We start from the raw sequence: 26,712 nt of genomic DNA, 5'->3' as shown, positions 1-26,712 counted from the left end.
TGTGTGATTTATGCTCCGATGTATCCCGAACTCATGAACGAAGCGATATCGCTAATCTCGATGGCGCTTTTTAAGCCGTTCAAAGCTATATTTTATTTGAGCGGAAACGCGTGTTCGCGAAACTTTCGGCGCCCTGTCGAAATTAAGTTTCGCGAACACGCGTCACGCCGAGTGCGCGCGAGGGGTAATTGATTTTATAATTTATTCATGCGATAAACGGGCGCCTTAATTTCTTCCAATTCAATTATGCCTTTGTGCGGCTGCGAAATCGAAGCCCTGTTTGGAAGAATTATCAAAATGCAATTACGCGGCGACGGACGCGAAAAGCGTACTTGTGGCCAAAGGAGCTTTTTGCTTTTGTGTGTGTGTGTTTTTTAACGCATTGCAGGCGAATTTCAACTATACAAATACAAACAAATATATATATTATTTAAATTAATTAATATATTTTTATTCCGTCGCACCATAATTAACTTTTATCTATAGATTGCATAGACGTAAATCAAAGAGTTATGGCCAAAGCTGTCAAAGACTTTTTATACGCGAGCAACAAAATAGCGACACAATAGCAAATTGCTTTATATTGTACAAAATTATCTCTGTATAAATCACTACATGCAAAAATTTCACACTTAGTTTTTACATATTTTTTAGAAGAACTAAAAACTATTATGTTTTTTATTTTAATTTAATCGGCAGTCATTCATTAGCTATGTTTACGTACGAGACATAATAAAAAAATAAACAATTTTCAGATTTCTAGCACTATTTTTTTCGGATCTGTAAATTTTTAGCCATATTGTAGTTTGTATTTAATATCCAAGTATTAAAGATGCATTTTCTCAAGCCCGATAATTTATTTATTTTAAAAATGACGGAATAAAGTATTTGTATAAATTTTTTGCTGTTTAGTTGTACAAATATAGTTTTATTATCACAAGGGGAGCGAAAAACCACTGTATGTCTAAATATACTGTATAAATAAGCTGTTGTAGTTTTAATATATATTTTCATATAACTTTTCTGAGAAATTGCCTTTGTAGATATCTCTTATATTTTTGTAGCCAGCTTAATTATTTTTAAATAGAAAGAAACCTTAACATAGATATATTTTAATTTAACTACATTTTTTATAAAAAAAATGAAAAACATACGTTACAATTTAAAAACGGCTTTGATATTTTACTATGATCATGTTTACAATTAAAATAATTTAATGCAAAATAACATTTTTCTTATTATGGATAAGAGGAGATAAAGATTTGAATCATAGTTTTCAGTACATAACATTAATGTTTTTTTTTAGATATTATTATTAAATAGTAGTTTCTTAATCAAATGGATCAGAAATATAACAAACATTTTTATAAAAATATTTTATATAAACTTTTAATGATATTGATCTAAATGTTAGTGTGATAATGCGACGCAAATACAGTTCTTTAAGTATTATAATTTCACTTTAAATTCCAGCCATAGTGACGCAGGCTCCCTGTGTTTAGACAGGTGATGCTTTATAATGTTTGTTGTTAGGCCCTCCTTTAAGCTAGGCATTAGAAATACTAATATTTTTGAGAATATCCAAGAGGTTTTGTATAATAATTTATTACAATCTTCAGCTTTTTGGAAAATAAAAATATATAGATCTGAATACTGTAATAAAAAAAATAACGTGAGTCATCCCTTTTTTCGTTGTTTATGATTTTTTTGGTCGAGTAACCGCCACTTTCTATCAATAAATATAATTAAATCCATATTCACATATAAATAATAAATGGAATTTATAGTTTTTCGTATTGCTCATAGCAATGGCTGTTTCATAAATATTTAGGATTTAAAAAAAATATTACAAAATTATTATGTTTAAATAAATCTGTATTGCTATTTTGCAAGTAGCTTTATCTCTTATCAATAAATTACTTATGCATCAATTTAAATAATAAAATAACTAATTAGCAAAAGTAACTCTAATAATATAATAAAATAGGCTAATAGAAGTTGACAAAAGGTTAAGATAAAACCTATATACATAGATTACGTTAGTTTGAAACCTAATGGTATTATTTTTATTAAATAAGCTTTCAAGAATAAATATCTTATATGGTATATTAGGCTTTTGAAATTATTAAAAAAATGTTTTTATTTTACTGTTATGTAACTTTTAATACACATATATAAATGAATATCTAGATCGAATTGTTTTTAGTATAGTATAAAAATCACACTTTTTTTAATAAATATTTAGAATTATCTGAAAATATTGTTTTAATACTATATATAAAGAAATTACTGTTTCTAGTTTAATATTATTTATTAATTATTATGAATAAGTCCTTGAAATTTGGCATCAGCAATGCTTATATTTTTCAAAATATATTAGGGTTTTTATATTGTATTTTATTACAATTATTTTTCAGCTCTTTTGAAAATAATGATGTAATGGTATAATAGGAAAAATAACGACATATAATAATATGTAATAATGAAAAATCAGCATTCAAAATGTAAATAAAAAAATGGTAGACTAAGAACACTTGAGTTATGCTATTGAAACTATAAATAAGTTATTTACTTATTTTTTGTAGTCGTTTTTATAAAATTAAATGGTATAATATGAACCTTTTTTGTGTAATATTTCTTTGAATATTACTTATATTTTTTTCTGCTTCTCTCTTGCTTCGTTTAGTTTATTTATGGTGCTGTTGATCTTTTATATTTTTTTCGCATTTAATTGCAAAATTCTCTTCTGAAACATCAAATATTATGTATATTTTCCCGAGTTATTTTTTTAGGTTGTGAGAGATGTTGGAAAGCACTGGAATAAGCTTAAAATATTTTATGACTAAAAATCCAAAATAATCATATTTTACTTACTTATTTACATCACGTGTCATATTTAGTTGGTATAAAAGCGTTTAACTCAAAACTAAGCTTTAAATAAGTTTAAGTCGGTGACTAACACCTGAAAGACCTGAGTTTGAATATCATATGAACCTCAATGTTGTGTATCTGAAAGATCAAAATTTGTGATTATTATAAAAATATGATTTCAATCAATCTTGACAAATTATGATTTTCTAGATTTTTTAATCTCACCCACTAATATTGTGATAAATAAATATAAATTAATCGACTAGATCGTGCACATTGCCATCTTTTGATTGTAAGCTGTAATAATTGCTTATAATAAATAAAATAAACGTTCCAGATTCACAAATCATGATTTTAATCCGGTGTCCTATTCGTTACTAAGTAGTTGTTGATAATGTTGCTGTTATGTTAAAACAAATGATTTACAATAAGTATATTTAATATATATATTAAAAAACTAAACCATTACATTGTAATTTAAATATAAATTTAACATATTTAGCTTCTTGTATATTATTTTTTATGTACACAAGTTTGTGACATATTTTAATATGTATAAATCATATTTTTTATGTACTGGTTAAATATTTTTATATTATAATGAGAAATCTCTGAATATCCGTAGGCAATATTATTTATATTTTTAATGGCAAAATGAAACGCGAACAATCTGAATACTTACTAACATATTAAATATAATTGATTCTGAGAAACATAAAAAGTTATAAAGACTGTTTGGATGAAGTCAAAAATATATCTAAGAATAACGCATTTTCCACAGCAGTAATCTTAATTTTATTGAGTTACCTTGGGGTATAACTTCGGTTACAAGGTCAATTTTATGTACGGATAATCATATTTTTGAGTGGCTGTAACGTTCATAAAAAAATGTACACACACAATAAAATTCTGCGATACAAATAAACACAACACGGAACGGGCAAATTCACAATTCGAGTTATCGGAGTGTAAATATTAAGAGAGAACCGAGCGAAAGAGAACCGAGCTAGGGGGCAGAGTAAAAAAAAAACAGAAAAGATTCTATTCGGCGATTCGGAAAATTCCTACTGACGAACGACGCACTTTCCGAAACCTGAATTATGTACAGAAACAAACACGGTTCGCAAATTTATTCCGTGAAGCTAGAGAAATTGCGAAAAAAATCTCTCCGAGAATAAACACGCTTTGGATTGTACGGCGTTCGAATAAATATTTCGATTTGCGATTTTTACATAGAAATGTCCTTGTTTGACCCTGTTGTTTTCTTAATCGCTTTTTGAACTCAAAGGGTATGGTGAGAGGGTAGTAAAGCGATCGGGCGGAGTTTAAAGCATAAGCTATTCGATACACATTTTATGCAAGGTTAGTCACCGAGCGCGAATATGATGCAAGTTTGTCTTTGCATTTTAGGTGTTTAACAAGACTTTCAGTCATTTCAGCAAAGGGTCGTTAGTGTGGATGAAAATTCAAGAGACTCTTGTTTCTAGACTTTGTAATGCTCACGGCGAAGTTTACGCGAAGACTTTTGAAGTCATCTTATATGTATACAGAGAGGCTGTGGAGAGCCGGCTTGCATTTAATGTGCCGACGCGCACACAATATTAATAAAAGGTGCGAATTAAATTATTATTAAAGAGCATAATATTTTAAAGTACACTACGTTATTTTTAATATACTTAATACTAAAAAACTTGAATTGAAAAAAGAAAAGACAATTTATAAAATTAATTCGATAGAAAATCATTAGGGAAAATTGTCGAAATATTAACTTTAAACATAATTATTACTTGTATAATGGCCATGACGCATTGGGGAAACCTATCAAATCATAATGGTCAGATTTTTAATAAAAAAATTTTGCAAATATGTCATGCACGATAGACTGGGTTTGAATCTCATACGGACTTTAGTGTTTTTAAATTTCCATCGTATCTAGAAGATCGGAATTAGTGATTATTATATGATTATAATTCCGATCGATCATCACAGATTAGGTTAACCTAGATTTTCCTAATCTCACGGATAAATATCGTGATGATTAATTAAAATCGAGCTAGGTGGTACATATCAGGTATTGAAAATACTTACTAAAAAATTTACTAATCATTGTCGTGATAATGTAAATGGTAAGTCATGAGTCATGACACATTAATAGGAAACAGTTCGATACATAATATATTGTAACGGAGATTTATTTAATACTTTGCTAAAAACCCGAGGAATTGAAAATTTAAGAACAAGATAAAAACCTAAAAATAAGCTGAAAATATGTAATGATTTATTATTTTCTCAAATTAATAAGGTATACCGTATAAACTACTATTTCTAGTTAACAATTGATTTTATTTATTAACAAACTTTAATTGTTTTTTTTTAATTATAAAATAAGTTTTTTTTGGGACTTGAAAGAGTAGCGAACTACGTTTAAAGATGTTTTGTTTATATCTATGATTTATTCGTACATTTTATAAAACCAAAGCTTTCTGTTGCTCGAGTATAAATGATTTATTCATTGTGTCTTCTGCCATGTCTCGTATCTTTATGAGCTTTCTAATAAAATTGATCCAAGTACAGTTCTTTGTTCTTTGTGTATCCAAATATACACAGAGAATCAAGCAAATTAAGCCTGACTCAAGATTGTCGTTATCATTCATAACTTATACTCTAAAAGAAAAACCTTTCAGCTATCTCGCTGGTTATCCCCATTATGCAAAATTTAATGCAAACAAAATTAACATTATATGCATACATAAGAGCGTGAAATACATTTTTATTTAAGATACTTTTCGCGTATGCGTACCCGGCGAGAGTGTATCAATGTTTTATTGTAAAGAGTGTTTCCAGAGCGTGGAAGCCGTTCCTCGTAAAATTTACGATCGTCGGGAAATTCTTGTGCGGAGTGGCGAATTTGCAAAAATTTCACTAAAAAAATATTGCTATGAAAAATAACATAGAGCGAGACTGAAAATCGTACTTTGCCTGAAAGCGCAATTTCGTTATCGCGCAAACGAAAAGCCGCATCCGTGGTGCATTTAAATGTTGTTTAGCGAATGCAAGCAAATATTTACCGAACACCCTGTATTGATGCAGAAACTGTTTATACAATATGCTTTTCTTTGTCAGAATTTCTGTTTGCTACTTTTCAACCTTTATGTTTGTGTAAATATGTATATTTTATATGCTAAATAAAAAATAAGTGGTTTATATTTTATAATCAATAAATAAAAATAGTATTGTTGAAAGATAGTGCAGCTTATTTAGCCAGTTGAACTATTTTAAAAATATAAAATTATTTCAAAGTATAATAAAAATGTGGGTATTGTCAGATCGAGGCGGTGTTTATAAGGAAGAGTCTTGCGGTTGTGAAAATCGTGTCTCTGGTTCCTCGCGATCGGCCGAGTCAAGTTGTTGTCTAACAAGTCCGTGAGTTGTTTGCTATTACAAGGTTAAGTGTTAAGTCTTTTATACTGCTCTATTAACAAAGCTTAAACGAATGAAAAAGAAGCCTAATTTAGGACCAATATCATTATCGTTTAACCTTGGTAAAAGCGTAACTTCCAGTTGGTCATTTGTAGGCGACCATCTGATAATTACAAAGGATACGTAATATCTGATATATAGTGTGCAAGACCATAACTATTGTTTTTTATGTAAGTCTCGAATCTTATATAAAAATGGTTTAAAAAATATAAATGTTGATAATTGGTGGCTTTCAAAAGTATGCGTGTTTTATCTTTTGTATTCTTATATAAAGGTTGTACCTTTATTTGTTCTAGCTTTCTAGTGGTTCAATGCTAAAACCCCTTTTGGGAAAACCACACAAATAAATAAGTCGTATTCAATTTGTGACTCTTTTTAAAAACTAATTTATAAAACTTATTAAAATCTAGAGTTGCAATTGTATCTAATGAATTGATATATGCAACAAAAAATGACTGAATATCTGTCTCAATTTATGGTTAGTGCAGTGCATTTAATAAAGAGCAAAAGTTGATTTGGTTGCTTTTGTGGCAGAAATAAGACTCTGACGTGTATATAAGCATATATTTTAAAAACAGGATGTTTAAGAATAAACATATATAAAACCAATAAATTAAAAATAATATATGTATATGCAAAAAATGAAAAAAATACCCTTGTCAATTCAACGAAAATATTTTTACTTTAATTGCAAAATATATAAAATTAAATTAAATAAATAATAATTAATTGCTTAATTATTAATAAAAAAATATAATAATGACATAAGTGAATCACCTTGTATTTTTTATTAAATATTTTATAAAAATAATATGTTGAATTAAACCAAAATAATATGTTTTTAATGTAAAAGCAAACTGAAACTTGCAAGTGATTAACTACTAATTTATCTTTTCAAAGTTAAATTCTATTAGTTATAATAATATTTAAGTTGTCGGGACTATACTTAAACGTTGCGTTAAAATTTGTTCCTCTAGAATTTCTGAAGAAGTTATAAGACTAATAGATCTCTGTCCTTTAAATTAGAGTATATGTCAGCATAACTTAATAGTTCCGCGGCGATTATGCTAAAACCGTTGTACCGTACTTTGACAAAAAAGTTTTAAATACCTTTACCAAACCGGTACAAAACATTAAAAATACTAAAATAACTGCATGATAAAAGTTTCAACTCATTATATTTATACAAGAAGAACAGATATGATGTATTATTGCACGAATTTTACGACCATGTATCAAAAAAGTACCACACAATTAAAACATATATTATTTATAAGTTAAATATAGCAATAACTTTAATAATTATCATAGTTTGACAATGAAATAGGAGGCATAATAAATAACAGTAATAAGAACATACTAAATACGACCATAAACTTAAGTGTACTACAAGTGGCGCAAAGACCCCTTTAAGTGACATATTTTTATGTCACTTGAGTCTTGCGTTATAAGGATGTATTCCAAAATAAATAAGCAAGTTAGAAAAAATATATTAATACTATTATATTATATCCATATGTATATTTTGTATAAACATTAAAAACATTTTAACTTGAAAATATTGTGCTTCCGGAGAGAAAAAAACATTATTTTTTATGCTTGGTAAAAGGTATATTTTAAATATTTTTTATGACAAACATTGAATAAATATCTTAAGAGTTTAAATTTGTTAAAAATAATCAATCTAAGATCATAAAAGTTGAGCTTATTTACATACGCGGTTCTTTGTCGTCAATTATTTCCATCAATTTGGAATATAATTTTTAAGAAATTATTAATAATTGGTAATTTAGATACTACTAAAAGATGTTTAATCAAGGTAATCGAAATAAAATTGTTTAATTAACCGAAAATGTGTAATTCTATAGTACAACCCTCAAACAGCAAGAATAAATTAGAAAGTTATATTATATTACACTCTACTTATTTTATAGATAACGCATTTTATATAAATTACATTTATAAATCTATTTAATTTTAGAGTCAATAATCTATAATATTGCAAATAAAAATTATTAAAATTTATATTTTGCACTAGTATGTAAATATTGATATAAAAATAACGGTATATTTCCGGTCCCTTTATGTAAATATGTTTATTATTTTATTTGGGTTTGAAATTTAGTTATATACCTTTCACATTCAACGTTAATTCAGTTAGGTTATGAACGTAATTAAAAACTTCAAGCATCTATATTGACCCTTTTCTAGGAAAATTAATAATCAATTATGCTTTCAGTCCTGTTATTGCGTAATAAAGTCTGTAAAACCTTAAAATAATATTGTCAACGTCTTTATGCCTTGCAATAATATTCATAATCTTAAAATTATACTCTCTCAAACTTTAAGAATATAATAAAGGAAAATAAATTCTAGCATCAAAAGTTAAATAATAATAATATTGACTATGAAATATCCTTATATAGGACTACTCAGAATATAAAGATAATTTTTGCTATGTTGTAATTATTTTTTATCATGATTTTATTGCCGTTAATCGGCAAAATTGTATTAAATCTATTGTATGGTGTTATGAAGTACCTGTTTAATATTAAAAACTGCATTTTGCGAAATATATGTATGTATATAATATATTCATAGATTTGATGAGCATTCTTTATGTAGATATAACTATCTACTCTATGTGAATTTGGTTATTTTTTTTATATATTAAGCTATCCGTGCATATAAATCATCTCTATATGGACACTTAGAAAATGTCATTCAGTGACAGGTTAAGATTTATACAAGATTTTTTACTTTTCCTCTTGCCCTTCTTTGATTCTACCTACGACGTGTAAAGTGTATACGTGTGCTTTATATCATATAGCTACTCCTTCTTAGTACTTTCTCGTCTTACTCTATGTATGCTTGCCTGTCAAAATATGTATTATACGAAAACACGTCGTTTTGTTGTCAGAGAGACGTCGCGTGATGAATGTTTCGGCAAATTTACATTTTGTCCGTGTAATATTATAACAGTAGATTTTTACATTCATCATAAACCGCATTATCCTGGCATGGCAGACTAGAGTAAATTTACCATTTCGATATTAAACCAATCTACATATATAATTAATGACGTTGCTCGGCCGCTAAAACAACCCTAGCCATCAATTATAAGCCACGACGGTTTTCGCCGGGGTCGTTGATCAAATTCGCTACGAAACGAATTAATTCAGCCGCTTTCCGAATACGTGTATGTATTTTTATTTCGAAACTTAGACGCCTCTCGATCGTATCCCGATTAGATTGTTGTCGCCGAAATCGTTTCGAGTAGCGGAAATCGACCGGTTAATCCGGAAAATCCGACGCGGATAAGCGTCGGATTGGAAAGTCGTCGAAGGAAAATCCGACGGGACTAATCTGACAAAATAGAAAAACACACACAAGACCTTTCGACTGTTGACAGCCGAATTGATGTATGTGTCGGTCGAGACTAGAATATTTTATAAATAAAATATAAAGTTGCGCGCGGAAAGATTCTACAGTATAAGCAAATACCGGGACTCTACGAAATGTGCATAAAATAAATTTTATAATATTGTACAATATTTTTTGCGCATCTACATTGCATTACCTTTCCAAGCACGAGATAAGCTTATACTTGTATTCTTTGAATACTAATATATAATACCATGTATGTTCAATGCTTTAAATCAGGGGTGAACAAGAAATATTAGGTAGCTTATTTAATTAAAAATATAATTATATTGATTTTATGACGTTCAAATGAATTAATAAAACATATAAAAAATATGTTTGTTTTTGCAAATTAAATATTTAACTTACATTTAAGGACGAAAGAAATTTTCTTGATTTCTAAATAGACTTAGATCAAAAAAGCGTGGTCTGTGAGAGCTAGATTGATAACTCAAATGTTGCGGGATCGAGCCACAGCAGTAGACTCTTAAAATAAGCTATTATTAAAAACCGGCTTTAGCTACAAAGTGACGTCTATTGAACATAAATTAAAATACACTTACAAATTATTATTATTTATATTGATATCACCGATACACAGACTAAAAAAGTGCGGAAACTCATTTCTTGTCAAGCATTTTATTTTAGAAAATTATATTCAAATATCATTTAAATAAAATTTAAAGAAACTTTTCCTATGCCACAAAAAATTTATCATATTTCTCAAACTCAATTTGACAGTTTCGAAACGTAAATTTGCTGTTCAAACCCAAACCTAACATACATGAATTAACCAAACCCAAATTGACCTAAGGAAAGCTCTAAAACTAATTATAATCTTAGAACTTTTATTAAGACGAGTTTAAATACAAACTTAGCCAATTCAATTCTCATAATAAAAAAATTAACAATTGTTTATGTATAGACATTTTTTTAGAGAATATGAATCGTATGAGAATAGCATTTTAAAATTTAGCGCTGCATAGAATGGTATCTTGATATTATAAGTAAAATAGCCATAAATATAATGTATAATACTCAAAATAATCCATGTATTTTGAATTAAGGTTCAACTTTATATCTTTTAACAAAAACAAATATGAACTACCAGAAAACTCAATATCTAACGCAAATTAATTCCCGACTTTAATATTACCTTTGCTTACGAGAAAAGAGCAAAACTTCTTTGACTATCTTCTTTCATCGTCATAAGAACTAATTATGGTTAATGGGCGGCAATGGAAAATCATAACAGCGTTTTATATTAGTTTTCTATCTTGCGTATTGCGCAAATAAATAATAATATATCTAAGGGGTTCTTTTCAAGCTTATGAACTGACATAGGCTTAAAGAAAGCAGCTTTTGGTAACACCTACCGTAGGTATCATTAGTAGAGCAAAAATAATATGTTATACTTAATTACGTCAAATGCTTATATTAAAATACATTATTAATTTTTCACGCTATAAATATTTCCGTTATTTGCTGCATTATTTTAATATAGATATTTTTATAGCATTTAAGGTTCGTGACAATATATCATAAACAAAAATACCTCTTTTTGTGACTACCCTAAATAATATGATTACATAAATATGCACAGCGTGTTCTAATAACAGTCTTGGTTTGTTGGATGTCGGTTGCAAAATTAAATTAACACCTATTACCCTTCTAATTTCATCAGCCTAAAGCATATTAAACCACCCAGTACCTTTTCTTCGTTCTAGGATAGCAGTGTGGTAGTTATGTATTTAAACAGATGCTTTACGCTCTCATCTCCCCCAAGGTACTCCAGTCTTTTGAAAGTAAAGCTCTGAAGGTACTGCTTTATATTATTTATTAGGCAATATGTTCACAATGTCTTTTAATTTGCTGTCCATTCGCAATTTATTTACTTGATAATTTAATTAAAAATATATGATATATCAAAGATAAATTAATAAAAATGACATGGGTTTGGAAACATATAGGCAAATCAAGTGTTTTAGATAATCATAACCTCACGTAATACTGAAATTTATTTATTTATTTATTCAGTGCAGGGCATTTCAGCTTTATGACAACACACCATGCAAAGAAAAAAAACGTTTAAAAATATTTACAATAATAAAATTAATTGCTAAAACACAATGCACCCAACTGCGAATGTTGGATACATTGTGATCTAGCAAAAATGATAATTTGAATAATTTTTTACCTATCTATGTAGGTTGCATTATTTGACAACAGAGCATGCTCAAAGGCACTGCGCACTGATTTATGAGAGCTTTGTTGTACTTATTTTAGGTATTGATCTATAATCTATAATCCTTAATAGAATCTATTTTAAGATCATCGGTGAAAATTTAAATTGTGTTTATAAATAATTGTAATAATGGAGATATTAATAAACAAAACACTTTGAGAATTTTCCGACAATCTGTGATATGCAATTTGTATGAATATTACTACTATTTTAAAATGATTTAGGTTAACTAACATCTGTCATGGCGATAGATTCACGATAATAATAATCAAAATATTCTGTTTTGTTAAGCCATACCTTCTCAGAAAACCAGACAGGCAATTACAATAGATTAGAATACACATGACTTATTCATAAACGAAAACCGGCGCACGTTATTAAAATGTCATTTTTTTTATTCAAGTTTCGAGCGACTTTCGCATTATGCATTCAATTATTTGACGACGGTTGTCATGACAACACCATTCGCTTTGACAAAGCGCTAACTTTTAGGCTTTTGTTCGGTCGCAGCGCAGCTCTCAAATAAACTGCGGCAGCAATAATTATTTTGCCAAAGCTTCGCCCCTGGAAAAAGTTCGATCGCCGCAAAAGCGATCCTGGAGGTCCTATTACAAAGCACTACATTTTGTAGCTAACGACGATCTACTATTTTCTATTTTATTTTATGGTATTATTTTCATTAATTTTAAAATACTTTAATCAAATACAAGTCAAGCCAATTAAAAAAATAAAATATTATTTAACGACAAATAAATTCCTACGGTGAAGACGTTGCTGCAAAAATTCATGCAACAAATAATGCTTAACATTTCAACAAAAAATGCCAGCATTCATAAAACAACATAAAAAATACAAACGTTACAAAAAAAATCAACTAGTTTTATGAGACTTTTTTTAGCATGACGTTGCGACTAGTTTCGTCGTGACGATTATGGGTGGGCCCGACAAGAAATGTTTACAATGATCTATTGCACTGTAATGTTTTTTACCACCTGCTTTGTTTACTTGAATAAAAGGGCAATTTTTGAAAAGTTTTGCAAGTTACATGACGGTATTTTGTTATTGTGTTCTAATTTATTTTTTTGATGCAATTTATGTGTCAGTATTTTTCATTCAATCTTTATTTGTCGCATATGATGTTAATTTTTAGCGATTGTTTTTGACGATACCGTTTGGTATAAGTTATACATTTTTTTGCCTTTCCTTTAATAAAGTAAATTTTCAATTATAAGTTTTCGCCGCTTAGCGCAACAGCTTAATCTATAATTTATCAAAATATGAGGTTTCTGATTATGTTATACACATACTTAAAAGGTCGAAGCTATGTTGTTTTGCTAGATAATGAACTCTCTATACTGCATAAATACGCTGAATAGTTTGCTTGGGCCGTTCCTCTTCATTACATATTCTAATGACATTCTTACTTTAAAAAATACTGACGACTAGGGATTGCAATACCGGTAGTACCAATACAGGTAATCAAGACCGCTAAGTAATAAAAAAATAAGGGTACTTATATTTTAAAAACAGCTTCTATCCCTTAAAACTGAACACAAAAACTACGTTAAATATATGGGTATACATCTGGACTCCAAGGTTAAATTCACTAAGCATTTCGCGAAATTTAAATTCAAAAAAGGCGAATTCACAAAAAAATAGCTAGTTTTCCCGATAATAACACACGCTTGCTCGGAATGGAGTAACGCTAGTAATTATTTTTTTTAATCTGAAAGTCATTTATAATTAGGCTATATATACATATAACAAAACCTGGAAAAAAAATTAATATTTTATTTATAAGAACTTTACTTTAAAATTACTGAAAAATACTATAAAAATATATCGCGAGACCAATTTAACTCACTAATATTCAGAATTAGCAAGTGCGACAAAAACAATAATTTACGTATAAATATAAAGTACCCAAATACATCTTGCATTAGAGATATAAATTTAATTTTAGTAGCGCTAGGTCTGTTGTTTATTCAATAGTTATATTGTATATAGGCTTAATAATTAAAATTATTATTTTATATATTTTTTATTATTTTTTTAAATGTTTCAATTTTATAATTACATTTTTATATGTTGTTTACATATTACGGATGCAAAAAGTTCTTTGAAAATAAACTTTAAATTACCGGTTCATATTCCAAGACAAGTATTTTAGGTATAATAGTGAAAGCTATTTAGATTAAACAACAAATATGACAAACCTCTCAATCATTGAAGATTTTAAGATCGAATACACTATCGAAAATATGCAAAAAAATAATACTCTTAAATGACGACGGTCAGAAAGGTCGAGAGATGTACAATAAGATACATGACAAAATGTATTGATCGATTCAAAATCGAGTATGTAGCTAAGCTTAGGGAGAGATGAAGGCAAAGAGGAATGCATGTTTTCAGATAATCGACTTCAAAGTTGTTTTAGGTATTTGGGAATATTAATTAAGGGGCAGTTAAACACATCGGTCTAGTCTTTAGAATTCCAAATGTGGGTGCTACCACCTCCTGTGGGCATTAGAAGAATCTAGGAAGAAGATTCTAATAGTTAAAGTGGTAGTTAAGGGTTGTGGAGATAGGATGGACAATAAAAGTGTATTTGCTATGTATTTTGTGAATCACTAACAAAATTTATTTTAATAATTTAAATTTATTATCTCTTCAATCAGTTGTTGAATTTTTTGAAAACGAATTATCAAATGTGTTTATTTACGTTTTTTAAAGACAAAGCTTTTAATTTTAATTTTTTTATTTTTTTGCAAACAATTAAGACCGTCGCGCTTAATTTGTATATGTTAGCTTACCGAAATTCGTCCGTAGACTTCAATAGTTATCGAAGCAGGTTCAACTCTGGATTCCAAACATTGAATTGGAGCAAGGGATGCGAAGAGAGAAGCAGCGGTTTCTGCAATCTTCGATTATCTTAAGTTGGATCAGCCTCCTCAGTCCTCATGATTGAAGATTCGTACGAAATTATGTAATAATAAATACACCTTGATGAGTCTACCCATTATTTTCTCTACGCCTCATATGATTTACAAAGGTTTTAATGATATTTTCTACACGTGTTCCTCTCTGCGGGACGCGTATGTTGCTCTATTCAAAATTGATCACTGCGCGTCTATGTTTTCATCAAGTCCCACTGTGTCCAGAATGAAAATATGAAATTGCGGAATGAAAACAAAAGGGAAGATCTAATGCGCCGCCCGTTAATTTACGGCTCGCCAATTTACCTTTTCGCCAAATGCCGACGATACGGTCCGCACGCGCGTCTACCGCACAGTCGTGTGTATAATTTACCTTGGAAGCACCTGTACTATAGTCTCTAATTAATTGCGGACGGTACACCCCGCCGTATATACCACGTAAGTCGCAACCGAAATTATTTTGCAAAACGCTCGCTATTCATGTTTACATCCACATTTATGTGCACGTGTCGAGTATACAAGACTGTTTAATCGGATTACTTTGAGTGAAACGTGAAAATTGGACTTTTACATTACATAGTTTGTAATCCTTTCATCAGTGTGTATTTCCTATTAATACAGCTTAAATATAGTTCATGTTTTCATTAACTTTTTCTTCCCGTTTGCGACTATAAACACACTTCCTCAGACAATTTTTTTGTATTGCGCTCTACCATCAGCAAGCATTAACAAAACTTTGATCGGTCTCTTAAGGATCTTCCTTAAATAATGTAGGTTATTAAATTTTTATTTTTAGTCGTTATAGTGTTGTGCATACAAGCACCCTATATATTTGTGCTTAAGATTACTTAATCATATTTATTATTAATTTCTTAGTGTTTACTAGAATTTTACATATTAAAATATTATTTACTGTGATGTACACGAAGCGTACATGTGCTATAATTATGGGAATATATCTTCTGTGTCAGAAAAAAACAGCAAGACAAATAAAAAAATTGACAAATAGGTGTCAAACGAGATGAAGGTAAAGTAAAAAAATCGCCAATGCGAAGTTTACACAAACATTTATTTATTAAAATTAAAATCATCGTGACCTAACCTAACCTAACCTAACCTAATACGTCATGGTAGCCAAAAGCATAAAATAAATATTTCTTATATACAAGCAAATATCTGCATATATACATATATACAAATCCATATAAATGCACACATATACACATATAACTAAAAATATAAAAACATATAAGAACAGACACTAATCACCACAACAGGTGTGCATTTTTCGATACGCACTGAACCAAACCCCCATATGTGCATGAGAAAATGTCAATATCTCGATTCACAGTATTAAGCAGACAGATGGCCTTAGCCAGAAAAGAGTTGGCAAGTACTCCAGTCCTAGACTTCACAGGCAAGATAAATGGACGCGAACGAGAACTATAACCAGCTTATGGAGTCCATATTTGGAACTTCTCAAGCACAATAATCTTTATCGTATTGTAATGTGCAATAAAAATTGGCCGTAATCTGCGTAAGAAAAAGACAAAAATATAGAGAAACATTAATAAAACCAAAATCAATCATGATGGTCTGTGCTCAGTATATTTCACTACATTTTTATCTCGGCAACGAGCTTTCCCACTGCGACGACGCCAACACGACTTTATTGCTTTTGACGCGAATATTTGAATTCTGAGAAGGTATAATTATTTTTTGCGTCTCCTGTTGGTCAAAATTCGGTTTATCTATGCTTCATTCGATTCTCACTTATTGTATGTCGTAATTTTGTTATAAAAGTCTTAATATAAACGCTAGATAGCCGAGCGTTACCACTGCACGATTATATTGCTTTTGACGTGAATTCTAAACAGGGAATACCTTGGATGAGGCCACAAAAATGCATAATCATTTAGTAAAATACTATGTAACTTGATAAAATGAAAATATTATAAAAACGACCATACAGTAATTAATATTTTTAAAAAAAAATAAATTACGACGGTAAAAAATACATAAAATGCTTTTTTTGTTATGGGGCCCAAAATTATTATTTTCCCAGGGCTCGTGTTCACTTTCAGCGGCCCTGGTTGCTTTGAATATATCGACTGTAATTTAAACTTTTTAAGGCTCTTGACTTGCGTTATAACTAACTATAAAAGATGTGGCAAATTTAAATTATATTTACGAAACATAGAAGCTTTGCCATTACCTCTCTAAAGTTAACCACATAAATTGCGCATTAAATATACCTAAAATTCACATTTAAATTGACATATATAATGATATACTTGACATATGTGGAGTAATGCAAGTGAAATAATTTGTTTGAGTTATAAGCATCCAATTAATTTATTCAGTCCGATTTTCATATCAGCTAATACTAAATATATTTGAATTATTATTTACTCCTTTGTTTCGTTGTTTTAGTTTTTGTTTTTTCATTAAATTATAACGAAAAATATTTGTTTAGGATTACTAAGTATTAAAAATAATACAATTGTTATAATAAAAAGAGTGTAATGTATTTATATTAAGCAGTATTTTTAAAAATAATTCGTTGTAAGTTAACATGCGTAAGCTCAATTCGTTACAAACAAATAAATCTGTACTAACTTCTAGCTAGTGAATTAGTGTCATGTATGTATATAATTAATTATTATGTGTTATTTAATTTACATGTAATAGATTTAACTCGATTTTTATTATAAGCGCAATTTTTATAAAAAAATCTGCTGCTAAGACCTTAACCCGTAGCCTCTTTGTTACCAGTCTAGACCTTACAGACTACGCACTATATACGTTTGCAAAAAAAAACTGAAAATATAAATGTCAACAATCAGCAGCTATATACATATTGATTTATCTTATTGGCGAATTAATAATATCAAATGCATTTTTAATAATCCATATAAAACGTTTAAAGGATTGCCGACAATTCTATTAAATTTTCATTAATAAATTAATGTGCAACCAAAGTAATTACGGAATATTTGTAACTCAAGCTTTTCTGTTTTTCAAGAAAACTTAAACCTAAAAAAAGCTCGAGATTTATAAGAATAAAAAAAACAGTTAACAATATATTTTAATGCAAGGTCGAAATTATTTGTTTAAGCCACAAAATTATTTGATTTGTGAATCAGAGTTTTATTTGTGAATGAAAAAGTTTAATGACAGTATTTATTATTAGCGCCGAAGCACTTGCATTAAAAACTTTGGACCTTACTTTAACAAAACCCTCACCGAGTAAGTGGTATATGTTAAATAAAGAACAGTATTTTCATATGTAATATTTTATAAGACAATTTAGTTAGCAAATTTGTATTAAATAAAAATAAATAGTCCAGTTCCGCATATTATCTCTCAATATATAATGTAATATGTATAAGAAAATAATTAATAAATTGCTTAAAAATAAATTTACAGATATACTTCCGTGAAAAAACACCATTATCAATACAGACCAGGGAAAGACTAAGACGGTAAATAGCATATTTTATATATCTTGAACTTAAAAAATACAAAAACAGATAACAATGTATCCAGGGCAATAAAAAATAGAGACATCTGCATGGGAGATCTTAAATAGCATTAAAAACTTCAAGTGACATTAAATAACACATTGATTAGACATCTTCTTTGAATGTTCATTCATTACTTAACAAAAATTGTTAGCTTTTGCTTATATTTTTATTGTTTTCCTACCATTAAAAAACTGAAAAAATCTTAATCAAAGTGTTATGTTAAAATACTTAATTTAGATTTAATGCAGTCTTAGATTTAGAATATATACATTTTAATGTATTCCGCTTATACTATTATATATTAGTGTTAAATGCAAATAGTATTCATAGTAATATTGGAATGACTCACTTTGTTTTTTGTTAGTCATTTTAAAAGGCCAAGGTCAAGTACTATCAAACAATTATTTTTTTCTTTAGTTTTAGTCTATGACGTGGTTTCTGTACTCGGGCAACATTTTATCATTCCGCAGCTGTGTTTATTTTCTGCGCCTCTGGATTAAATGGCACACGAGGCCCGAAACACGGACGAAGGGTAAAAAGTTTTCCTCCAATAAAATATTAGTTCAGGTATTTACTGCGAGAAAGATTGGGAAGGAAAAACGGAAATAATGGGAAAATTTCCCCCGGGCGCTGCGAGCGTATATATATCAGCCTGTTTTTTATTTATATTTTTTTCTCATACAGAAATTCTCATCTTCTGGTAACGCTTTTTTAAACGATTTAATTTACGGCTCCCATCTTAAAAATAAATAATACGATAACAAGCCTCGCGTATATAAAATTGCGACGCTTTTTTAAGGGGGGGTTAAAAGTTATTAAATTTTTTCACATATCTCCATCCTTAAGAAGAAAAACTCTCAAAGATGATAACGGTATAAAGTAATATTTTAAAAACCCGTTTATTGTTTAAGTAAATATATATCAAATTAAATTTCGAGTACGATGGCCGTATCATTGTCGTCACACTATAAGTACGCGATAAAATAATTACAATTAATTTATTTATATATAATCCAACAAATAAAATAAAACGTTCATTCGATTTTGCTGTGGATTATCGTAGCAACGACGTGTGAATTTAACACCCTGAGCTAAAATTAAAGCTATTATTTTTCAACATGAAAGTACTTTTTGGGTAAATTGGAATTGTTGCCATTCGGTTCAGAGTTGGGCGAATATGGGAATATGAGCTGATGTCGGTTGATTTTAATCGGGGGTGACAGATTTCACAAAAGAGCATTTTTAAATAGGGTCCTTGTTTTATGTTGCAATTTTACCCCGTGACATGAGATTTATGTTATTAAAAATGTATCGTAATAAATAATATGTTCGAGTAAAAAGGGGAGTTTATCTTTTATATATACGTATGTACATATTATATTTTTTTAAATTTTCTCTTAAAGTATAATACATATATACTAAAATAACATATAATCAGTAAAATAATACTAAGGATACTAATAATTTTAAATTGATATACGTAAAACCGATTTGCTTACTGCTTAAAAAAGGGTTTCGCTTCCTTTTGTGGTCGGTTATATTATGAGGTCGTGTTTTTTCGTTATTTGAATCGTGCCAGTCTAAAATAGATCTCGCTTTACAAAGAGTTATTGGCGCTGAAGGGAAAATTTGAGATTCATATCAGAATCAGAACAAAATATTGCTCAAAATATTTTTGATGCAGCTTACCATATTTAATTTATATTTTGTATATAAATTATTTTAATAACGCATTTATTGACAATTAAAAAATCTATAACATTATTATACTATGAAACATTTATTAGCTTTCTAATTTAAAATACTACTCTAAGGCCGGTTTCACACGTGCCGGATGGATTCACCCGGCACCGGGCCGGCGCCGTTTACAAAGCTTTCACACGTGGCCGGTCTCTGGCCGGTTTCTGGCCGGTTTCTTCCCAACCCGACCTATACCCCGTCAACTGGTGCCAGTAATTTAGGATTAACGGCTTCACATAAGTCCTTCCACACACTTCGCGTTATTTTTTTTATTTTTGTATGTATTCTACTAAAATAATTAAAAGAGATTACATTAATATAATTAAAATTTCGAGGTCTATTTCTTCCGCTATTGCCTAAACACGAGGAATATATATTATATTTTATTACAAGATACCACAATCACTGTCAACGGCCCGGTTCATGTTTGAGTTTTACCCCCACCACACTCAATTCGGTACCCGGCGCCGGACAGTTTAGTGAGCGCGGCCGGCGACAACCCGGCAGTCAGCGTCGGGCCGGCGCCGGGTAGATTTGTCCGGCACGTCTGAAATGATAGGTACTAGCCCATACAACACCATCCACACTACACGCCGCCGGCCCGGTGCCGGGCAAATCCACCCGGCACGTGTGAAACCGGCCTAAGAGTCACTAAGTTCTAGTAGTTATATATTTATAAATAATATAATAAATAGGATAGTTGCAAAAAACATGAATCTAACCAAAATAACTACTAACATCCAATAACGAAAAAGTCATAAGAAAAAGAGTTGATAAATGTAGCACTTTCAAGATCAGAAAAATTCTTTACATATGAAAAAGTCTCATTTTGATTTATATTAACTTTAATTTTACCTCTCACGTCAACAATAAAGTCATATTTTAATTTTTATATGATATGGGTCAGTAATATGGAATCTTAATATTATGAAATTTTCCTTATTTTTAGAACATTTACAAATAAAGTAACTTATAGTTTCTATAGAAATGTTTAGGTCTTGTAACTAATTATTAAATTTAGCCGACGTGACAATACATAAAACCAGGCTTTTTTTAACAAAAATTTGTGCCAGAACCATTTCTTGTCAAGCATTTTACTAAAAAAATAGATATTCAAATATCATTTAAATGAAATTTAAATAAACTTTTTCTATGCCACGAAGCGCATAAAAAATTGAACAAAATTTATTATAATTGACTCTTTACTTTAGTCATCAAATCTAAAGTTAAATGAACAAATACAAATATACAATTGAAGACTTAATGTAAAGTAAAATTGTAAAACTTAATATATTTGTATAAAAGTTTGTAGTGATTTCCAAAGTTTTGTTCAATTCTCGACTGACAATTTTTCTCGATTTTTTTTAGTGTTGGTTTCTATGGCGGAATGAAATCTAAGAAACTACAGATCACCGTATTTTGATGGATCGAAAAGTGGCAAAGGTTGTCTGACGAGTTTGATGAACAAAAGTGCTGAAACTGTATTGATCATGAACGAAACTCTTATTAAGGTAATAATTAGATTCATTTGCGAAAACTCGCGTTCACGTTAAATTATTAATAGAATTCAGAGCATATTTCAAACGCAATATTTTTTCAGTATGTCTTTTTGAGAATGTATTCGCGAAATCCAGATTGTTTATATTAGTCTGATTGACATGTTCTTAAATTCCAACTCTCCAAATGTCAACTGAACATAAATATCTTCAGGTTAATATTTCTAGTCAAGTACGCCCAAAGTGAAAACCCAATTTGCTTCTTGCCAAATTCAAGTGGGAGCACTTGTCCCCCTTGAATTTGGCCAGAAAAATGCATATTATGAATTTTAATGAAATCAAAATATTTAAAAAAATGCTCACTAACTGGTCAACTTACATCTCTCCCTAATAAAATGACGACCCTGATTCCAAACCAGAAATTCTCGGCTTATCTCTTAAAAAATATATAATAAAACAGCTTCAAATATTTTCCACAAACACTTTTAAAAATATTTCATTTCAATGAAATATCGAAATACATTTTCACCGGTAGATATATATTTTTATCAGTACAAATATAATTTATCTGGCAGGTGCTGGTAAAATGATATGATTTAAATTTTCCATACGTAGTAATATATACATATTCATATAATACATATAATTATTTATTTACAATTTTATATTTTCATTAGTAAATTCCAAATACATTTTCAGCAGTAGGCAATGTATTATATTTTCTTATATTTATTTATATTTTCACTAGTAAATTCCAAATACATATCACCAGTAAGTATATTTCTACTAGGGGAAATATGATTTAACTGGTATGCGCAAGTGAAATTATATGCTGTTTTAAAATGTTTCTGAAACTCAATTTGACAGTTGCGAAAATTAAAATTTATGTTCAAACCCAAAACTATCCTACGCGAATTAACCAAACCCAACTTGACCCAATGAAAGTTCTAAAACTAATTACAGTTTTAGATTTTTTCATTAGATCAAGTCTAAAATACAAACTTAGCCAACTCAACTCTCAGGGGGAAATAAACGGAAGAAGTATACATAGTTTGTCTGCATTTCAATAATACACTGTTTTAAAAAATGATAGCTATCTTTACCGATCAAATCGCCCTCCTAGTGATCAAATCAAATTTTGATCAATAGGAGGGCGCAAAAACAAATATCACTTCTCAGAAGTCAAAAATTCACGTCAAAAGTAATAAAATCGTGTCGGCGCCGTTGCAGTGGGAATGTTCGCTACCGAGCATTCCCACTGCAACACTAAGGCACAATTTTATTGCTTTTGACGTGGATTTTTGACTTCTGAGAAGTGATAATTGTTTTTTGTGCCTTCCTATTAGTCAAAATTTGGTTTAGATATACTTCATTTGTCTCTCCCTTATCATAAGTTGTAATATTGTTATATAAAGTATTATTTTGAACGCTAGATAACCTAGACACTGTGACGGTACGATTTTATTGCTATTGATGTGGATTCTCAACAGAAACGTCATTTAGGGGGGGGGGGGGGTAGAGGCATTTTTCCTTGCCTTTGAATTTGCCCAGAAAAATGCATGTAATCTAAAATGACATCCCTGTCCAAAATAATATTTTCTTTGTTCAAAATGACGGACAAGAGATTTAAAAACATTTCACACAGTCGAAACTGAACCAAAACTAGGGTTCATAAAACTCTTCCAATTTCAACACTTCAACGCCTAGTAATTCTGCACATAAATGCAACTCTATTATTTTTCCGCAAGGCATGGTATAAAACATAAAGTTTATCAATAAATTATTTTAATATATTGAATCCTGAAATTTTCTTCACAGCATTACTTACTGATAATTCTAATCTGTGATTAGCACAATGGCAAATTATAATGAAAATAAATTTCACTGTCAAGAACTTTTTCACTCCACTGTTACATCCTAATATCACAGCAGCGACTTTCGCATGCTACTGAAAATAAGTATTTTTAAAATAATCTTCTGTCATCCGATAAAAATCAAGACATTGGAGTAGGGACTCAAATATTAATTTTGTCGTTACGTTTTCAACTAAGTCTATAAATAAATTAAACGATGAATTCATTCCAACACTTTCGATAGAGCACCGAACATAAACATTGATGTTCTTTTTTTTGCTTATGGTGGTTGATTTATTAATTATCAATGATAATATATTTTTTGATTAAACAATTTCTTTAAATACATGTTTTCATTTCTTCACTTACATGACTTACAATATTAATATTTGCGTTTGTTGAATGAAGAATACTAGAAATTTCAATTTCACTTAGTTCTTGCAGATAAATTTCACTTTTAAATGTAGAATGCTTGATTCTTTGCTACTTTATATGCACTTCCAATTTTTTTTGCTGTGATTACTTTTTTGCGAGATTTAAAAAAAATGTTTTTTTTTCGGTTTCAGAAATATCTTTGTGTGCAGCAGATTTTCTGTGATCGATTTTTTAAGTGAGCTAAATTGTAGCTTTTTATCTCTTCCAAATTATGTGATTTCATATTTGGCCCATTCTTTGGAAATTTTCATTTCCATCGTTGTTTCAGTTCCAAAAGTTCAGCAAGGTGTGTAGTCAAGTTTCATTTTGTGTATTTTCAACGATTAATTTTTTTTAGAAAAAATCATTTTTTTTATCTAATGACGAGCAATCCGAACAATCATTTTGCGTTTGGCCTTGCTCCTCAAGTTCAGTTTAATATGATTCAGAATCATCAACTTGCAACAATATTTTCATATTTTCTGTCGTCAGAAGTAATAGGATTTTTTTAAATTTTTAAACTTGGGGCTATACTTTCACATTTAAAAAAAGAGAAAATGAAAATAATAAAAACTAAAATATTTATATAAAAATAAAGAAATAAAATGTTCCGCAAATTGCACTACGCATGTGTATTCAGTAAAATTGTTTTTGAAACAGTAAAAATACCGTAAAAAAAGTGCCGGAACGCGTTACATGGCAAAAAATCCCTGTATAAAACCATCTTTTGTTTTCAATATTTATGAATGAAATATCTGCAGATATAGATATCTTTCATATTTTATCCAGTGAGCTAAAAAACTTTCTTATTGGTCATTAATATTAAATTAATCGTTTCCTTTTATCTGTGTATCTGTATATAACAATTTATAAATAATTATAAGACATAATTTTTATGTGCAAGGCTTATATGGTGACAAGTCGTTATGTGCTGTTCATGTGTTTACAAATAAATAATGGTCCAACGAGAGTCATTTACCTTTTCATTATTTTTTCCTACGCGTTTACGATCACCTACACACGCAGATCTCCTCCATTCATATGCATTTCTAATAGTAAAAAGAATACGGAAAATCCGAATATCAATTGCCATTGTCGCACGAGCATCTGTACAATGACAGTACCAGTGACATGGACTGCGCACGCAGCCTCCGGCTAATCGATATGGAGCCGGTATGGCGTCGTCTCTTTCGCTCCAATCGGAAAATTCACTCTGCGTCTCGCTCGGCCTTATCGCACGAGAAAAAGACGAGAAACTCTGCCTGCATCGTGCCGCGCGAACGTCACCATTTCAAATGCTCTTTGCATACATATACCATAGGCGAAACTAAGGGGGGTTTATACAATAAATCCAATTTTACCATAATACTATTATTTCTCTAAAGACATATGTATGTGTTTGTCAAAAGTAACTGATTTAAGACCTACAGGTAGTTGGATCTAAATATATTGCAAGCAATGTCTAATGAAATAGATTACTTTATTTATTCATTGAGTGCACAGTTTGCACGAATTCTATTACAAATAAATGAAACCATGTATTTTAAGTTTCATTTTTGTAAACGAAATATAATACTATTGGTAATAATAAAGATCGATTTAGTTTATAGAGAGGGAAATAATATTAAATTGAAACTGTAGCTTTTAGGTTGTCTTTTTATGGATTACAGTATACTCTAGTAATTTTGTTAACGTAATACAATGTTTCTTTGATATATTTTGTGTAAAAAGATCTGATTAAATATAGCTAGCGTATTGATTTTTATTTTTAAATAAAGAGTTTTTAGAATGAATATAATATAATTACCGTCCTTATAATTTGATAACAAGATGATTATATCTTATAAACTCGTTCTACTTTAAGATGAATAGATTAATGTGATCTCATGGCAAATATCAATTTGTCAATATGGACACAACTAATGTAGATAGTTTGATGTTAAGCTCTTCTTTGATTGTCTCATTCTGCTTAGAATTAAAACTCACATTGTAATAACCTCTCTTGAGTTGCTACTGAACTTCACTGTTTTGTAACATTTAGTATTTATTATACATCAAATCTGCACTGACTTCATATATAATTTCACATTATATGTACTAGTTTATAGTATAGCGAAATTATCATTATATGTAACGATACATTTAGAACAGTTAAAATTAGTATTCTAATAAGATAGTATAAAACAATCGGTAGGCAAAGCTAATAAACAATTCGATCAACTCTCAATAAGTTTTTATGTAAACAACTTTCGTAAATGAGGAAAAGTAATAATTTAATCAAAAACTTACTAATTTTTATATATCGTTTTATATATAATTTTTATTGAAACGTTTATTTATCAAAGTTGAATACAATACAATAATACCTAATAAATATTTAAGATAATAATAATTATATGTGCTATTTTTTTCAAGTAAATCTATGTAGTTTTTCCAATTAGAATTTAAAGGTTACTCAAATGTATAAAGCAAGTTTTTACTTAAATTATATTATATATTATTTTATAACACAAATAATAGTGAAAAGCAGAAAAGCGCATTATTTAAAAAAAAAATGTCTGTATTAGTCGTTTTATAAATAGCCACAAGGAAAAAATTTATATATGCGTTATCATTGATAACAATAGAGTTGGATTCTAAATATATTATCAGACAGCAAAGTTAATTCGGTCAGAACACATGAAAAATTCAAGTAAAGCTACTGTCATGTAAATATCAACCAGATAT

At 29.3% G+C, this 26,712-nt stretch overlaps 1 protein-coding gene across 2 annotated transcripts in view; it reads left to right on the top strand.

Annotated features, from left to right (window-relative positions):
• Positions 1-26,712, top strand: part of LOC148232299 (uncharacterized) — a 227,079-nt gene that overhangs the window by 60,528 nt on the left and 139,839 nt on the right. The window contains exon 3 of one of the 2 annotated variants that reach the window (XM_088192314.1): positions 18,385-18,440. The exons of the other annotated variant lie outside the window; for it this stretch is intronic. The gene's annotated coding sequence lies outside the window, so the exon portion shown is untranslated. The remainder of the gene's footprint in view (positions 1-18,384; positions 18,441-26,712) is intronic. 2 annotated transcript variants of the gene reach the window in all.

The sequence above is a fragment of the Plectrocnemia conspersa genome, unplaced genomic scaffold, assembly GCF_051122295.1.
Source record: "Plectrocnemia conspersa isolate PC_06_02 unplaced genomic scaffold, ASM5112229v1 ptg000009l, whole genome shotgun sequence".
NCBI classification, from domain to species: Eukaryota; Metazoa; Arthropoda; class Insecta; order Trichoptera; family Polycentropodidae; genus Plectrocnemia; species Plectrocnemia conspersa.
Note: the sequence above shows the minus strand (reverse complement) of the source record. Positions and strands in the feature narration are given on the sequence as shown.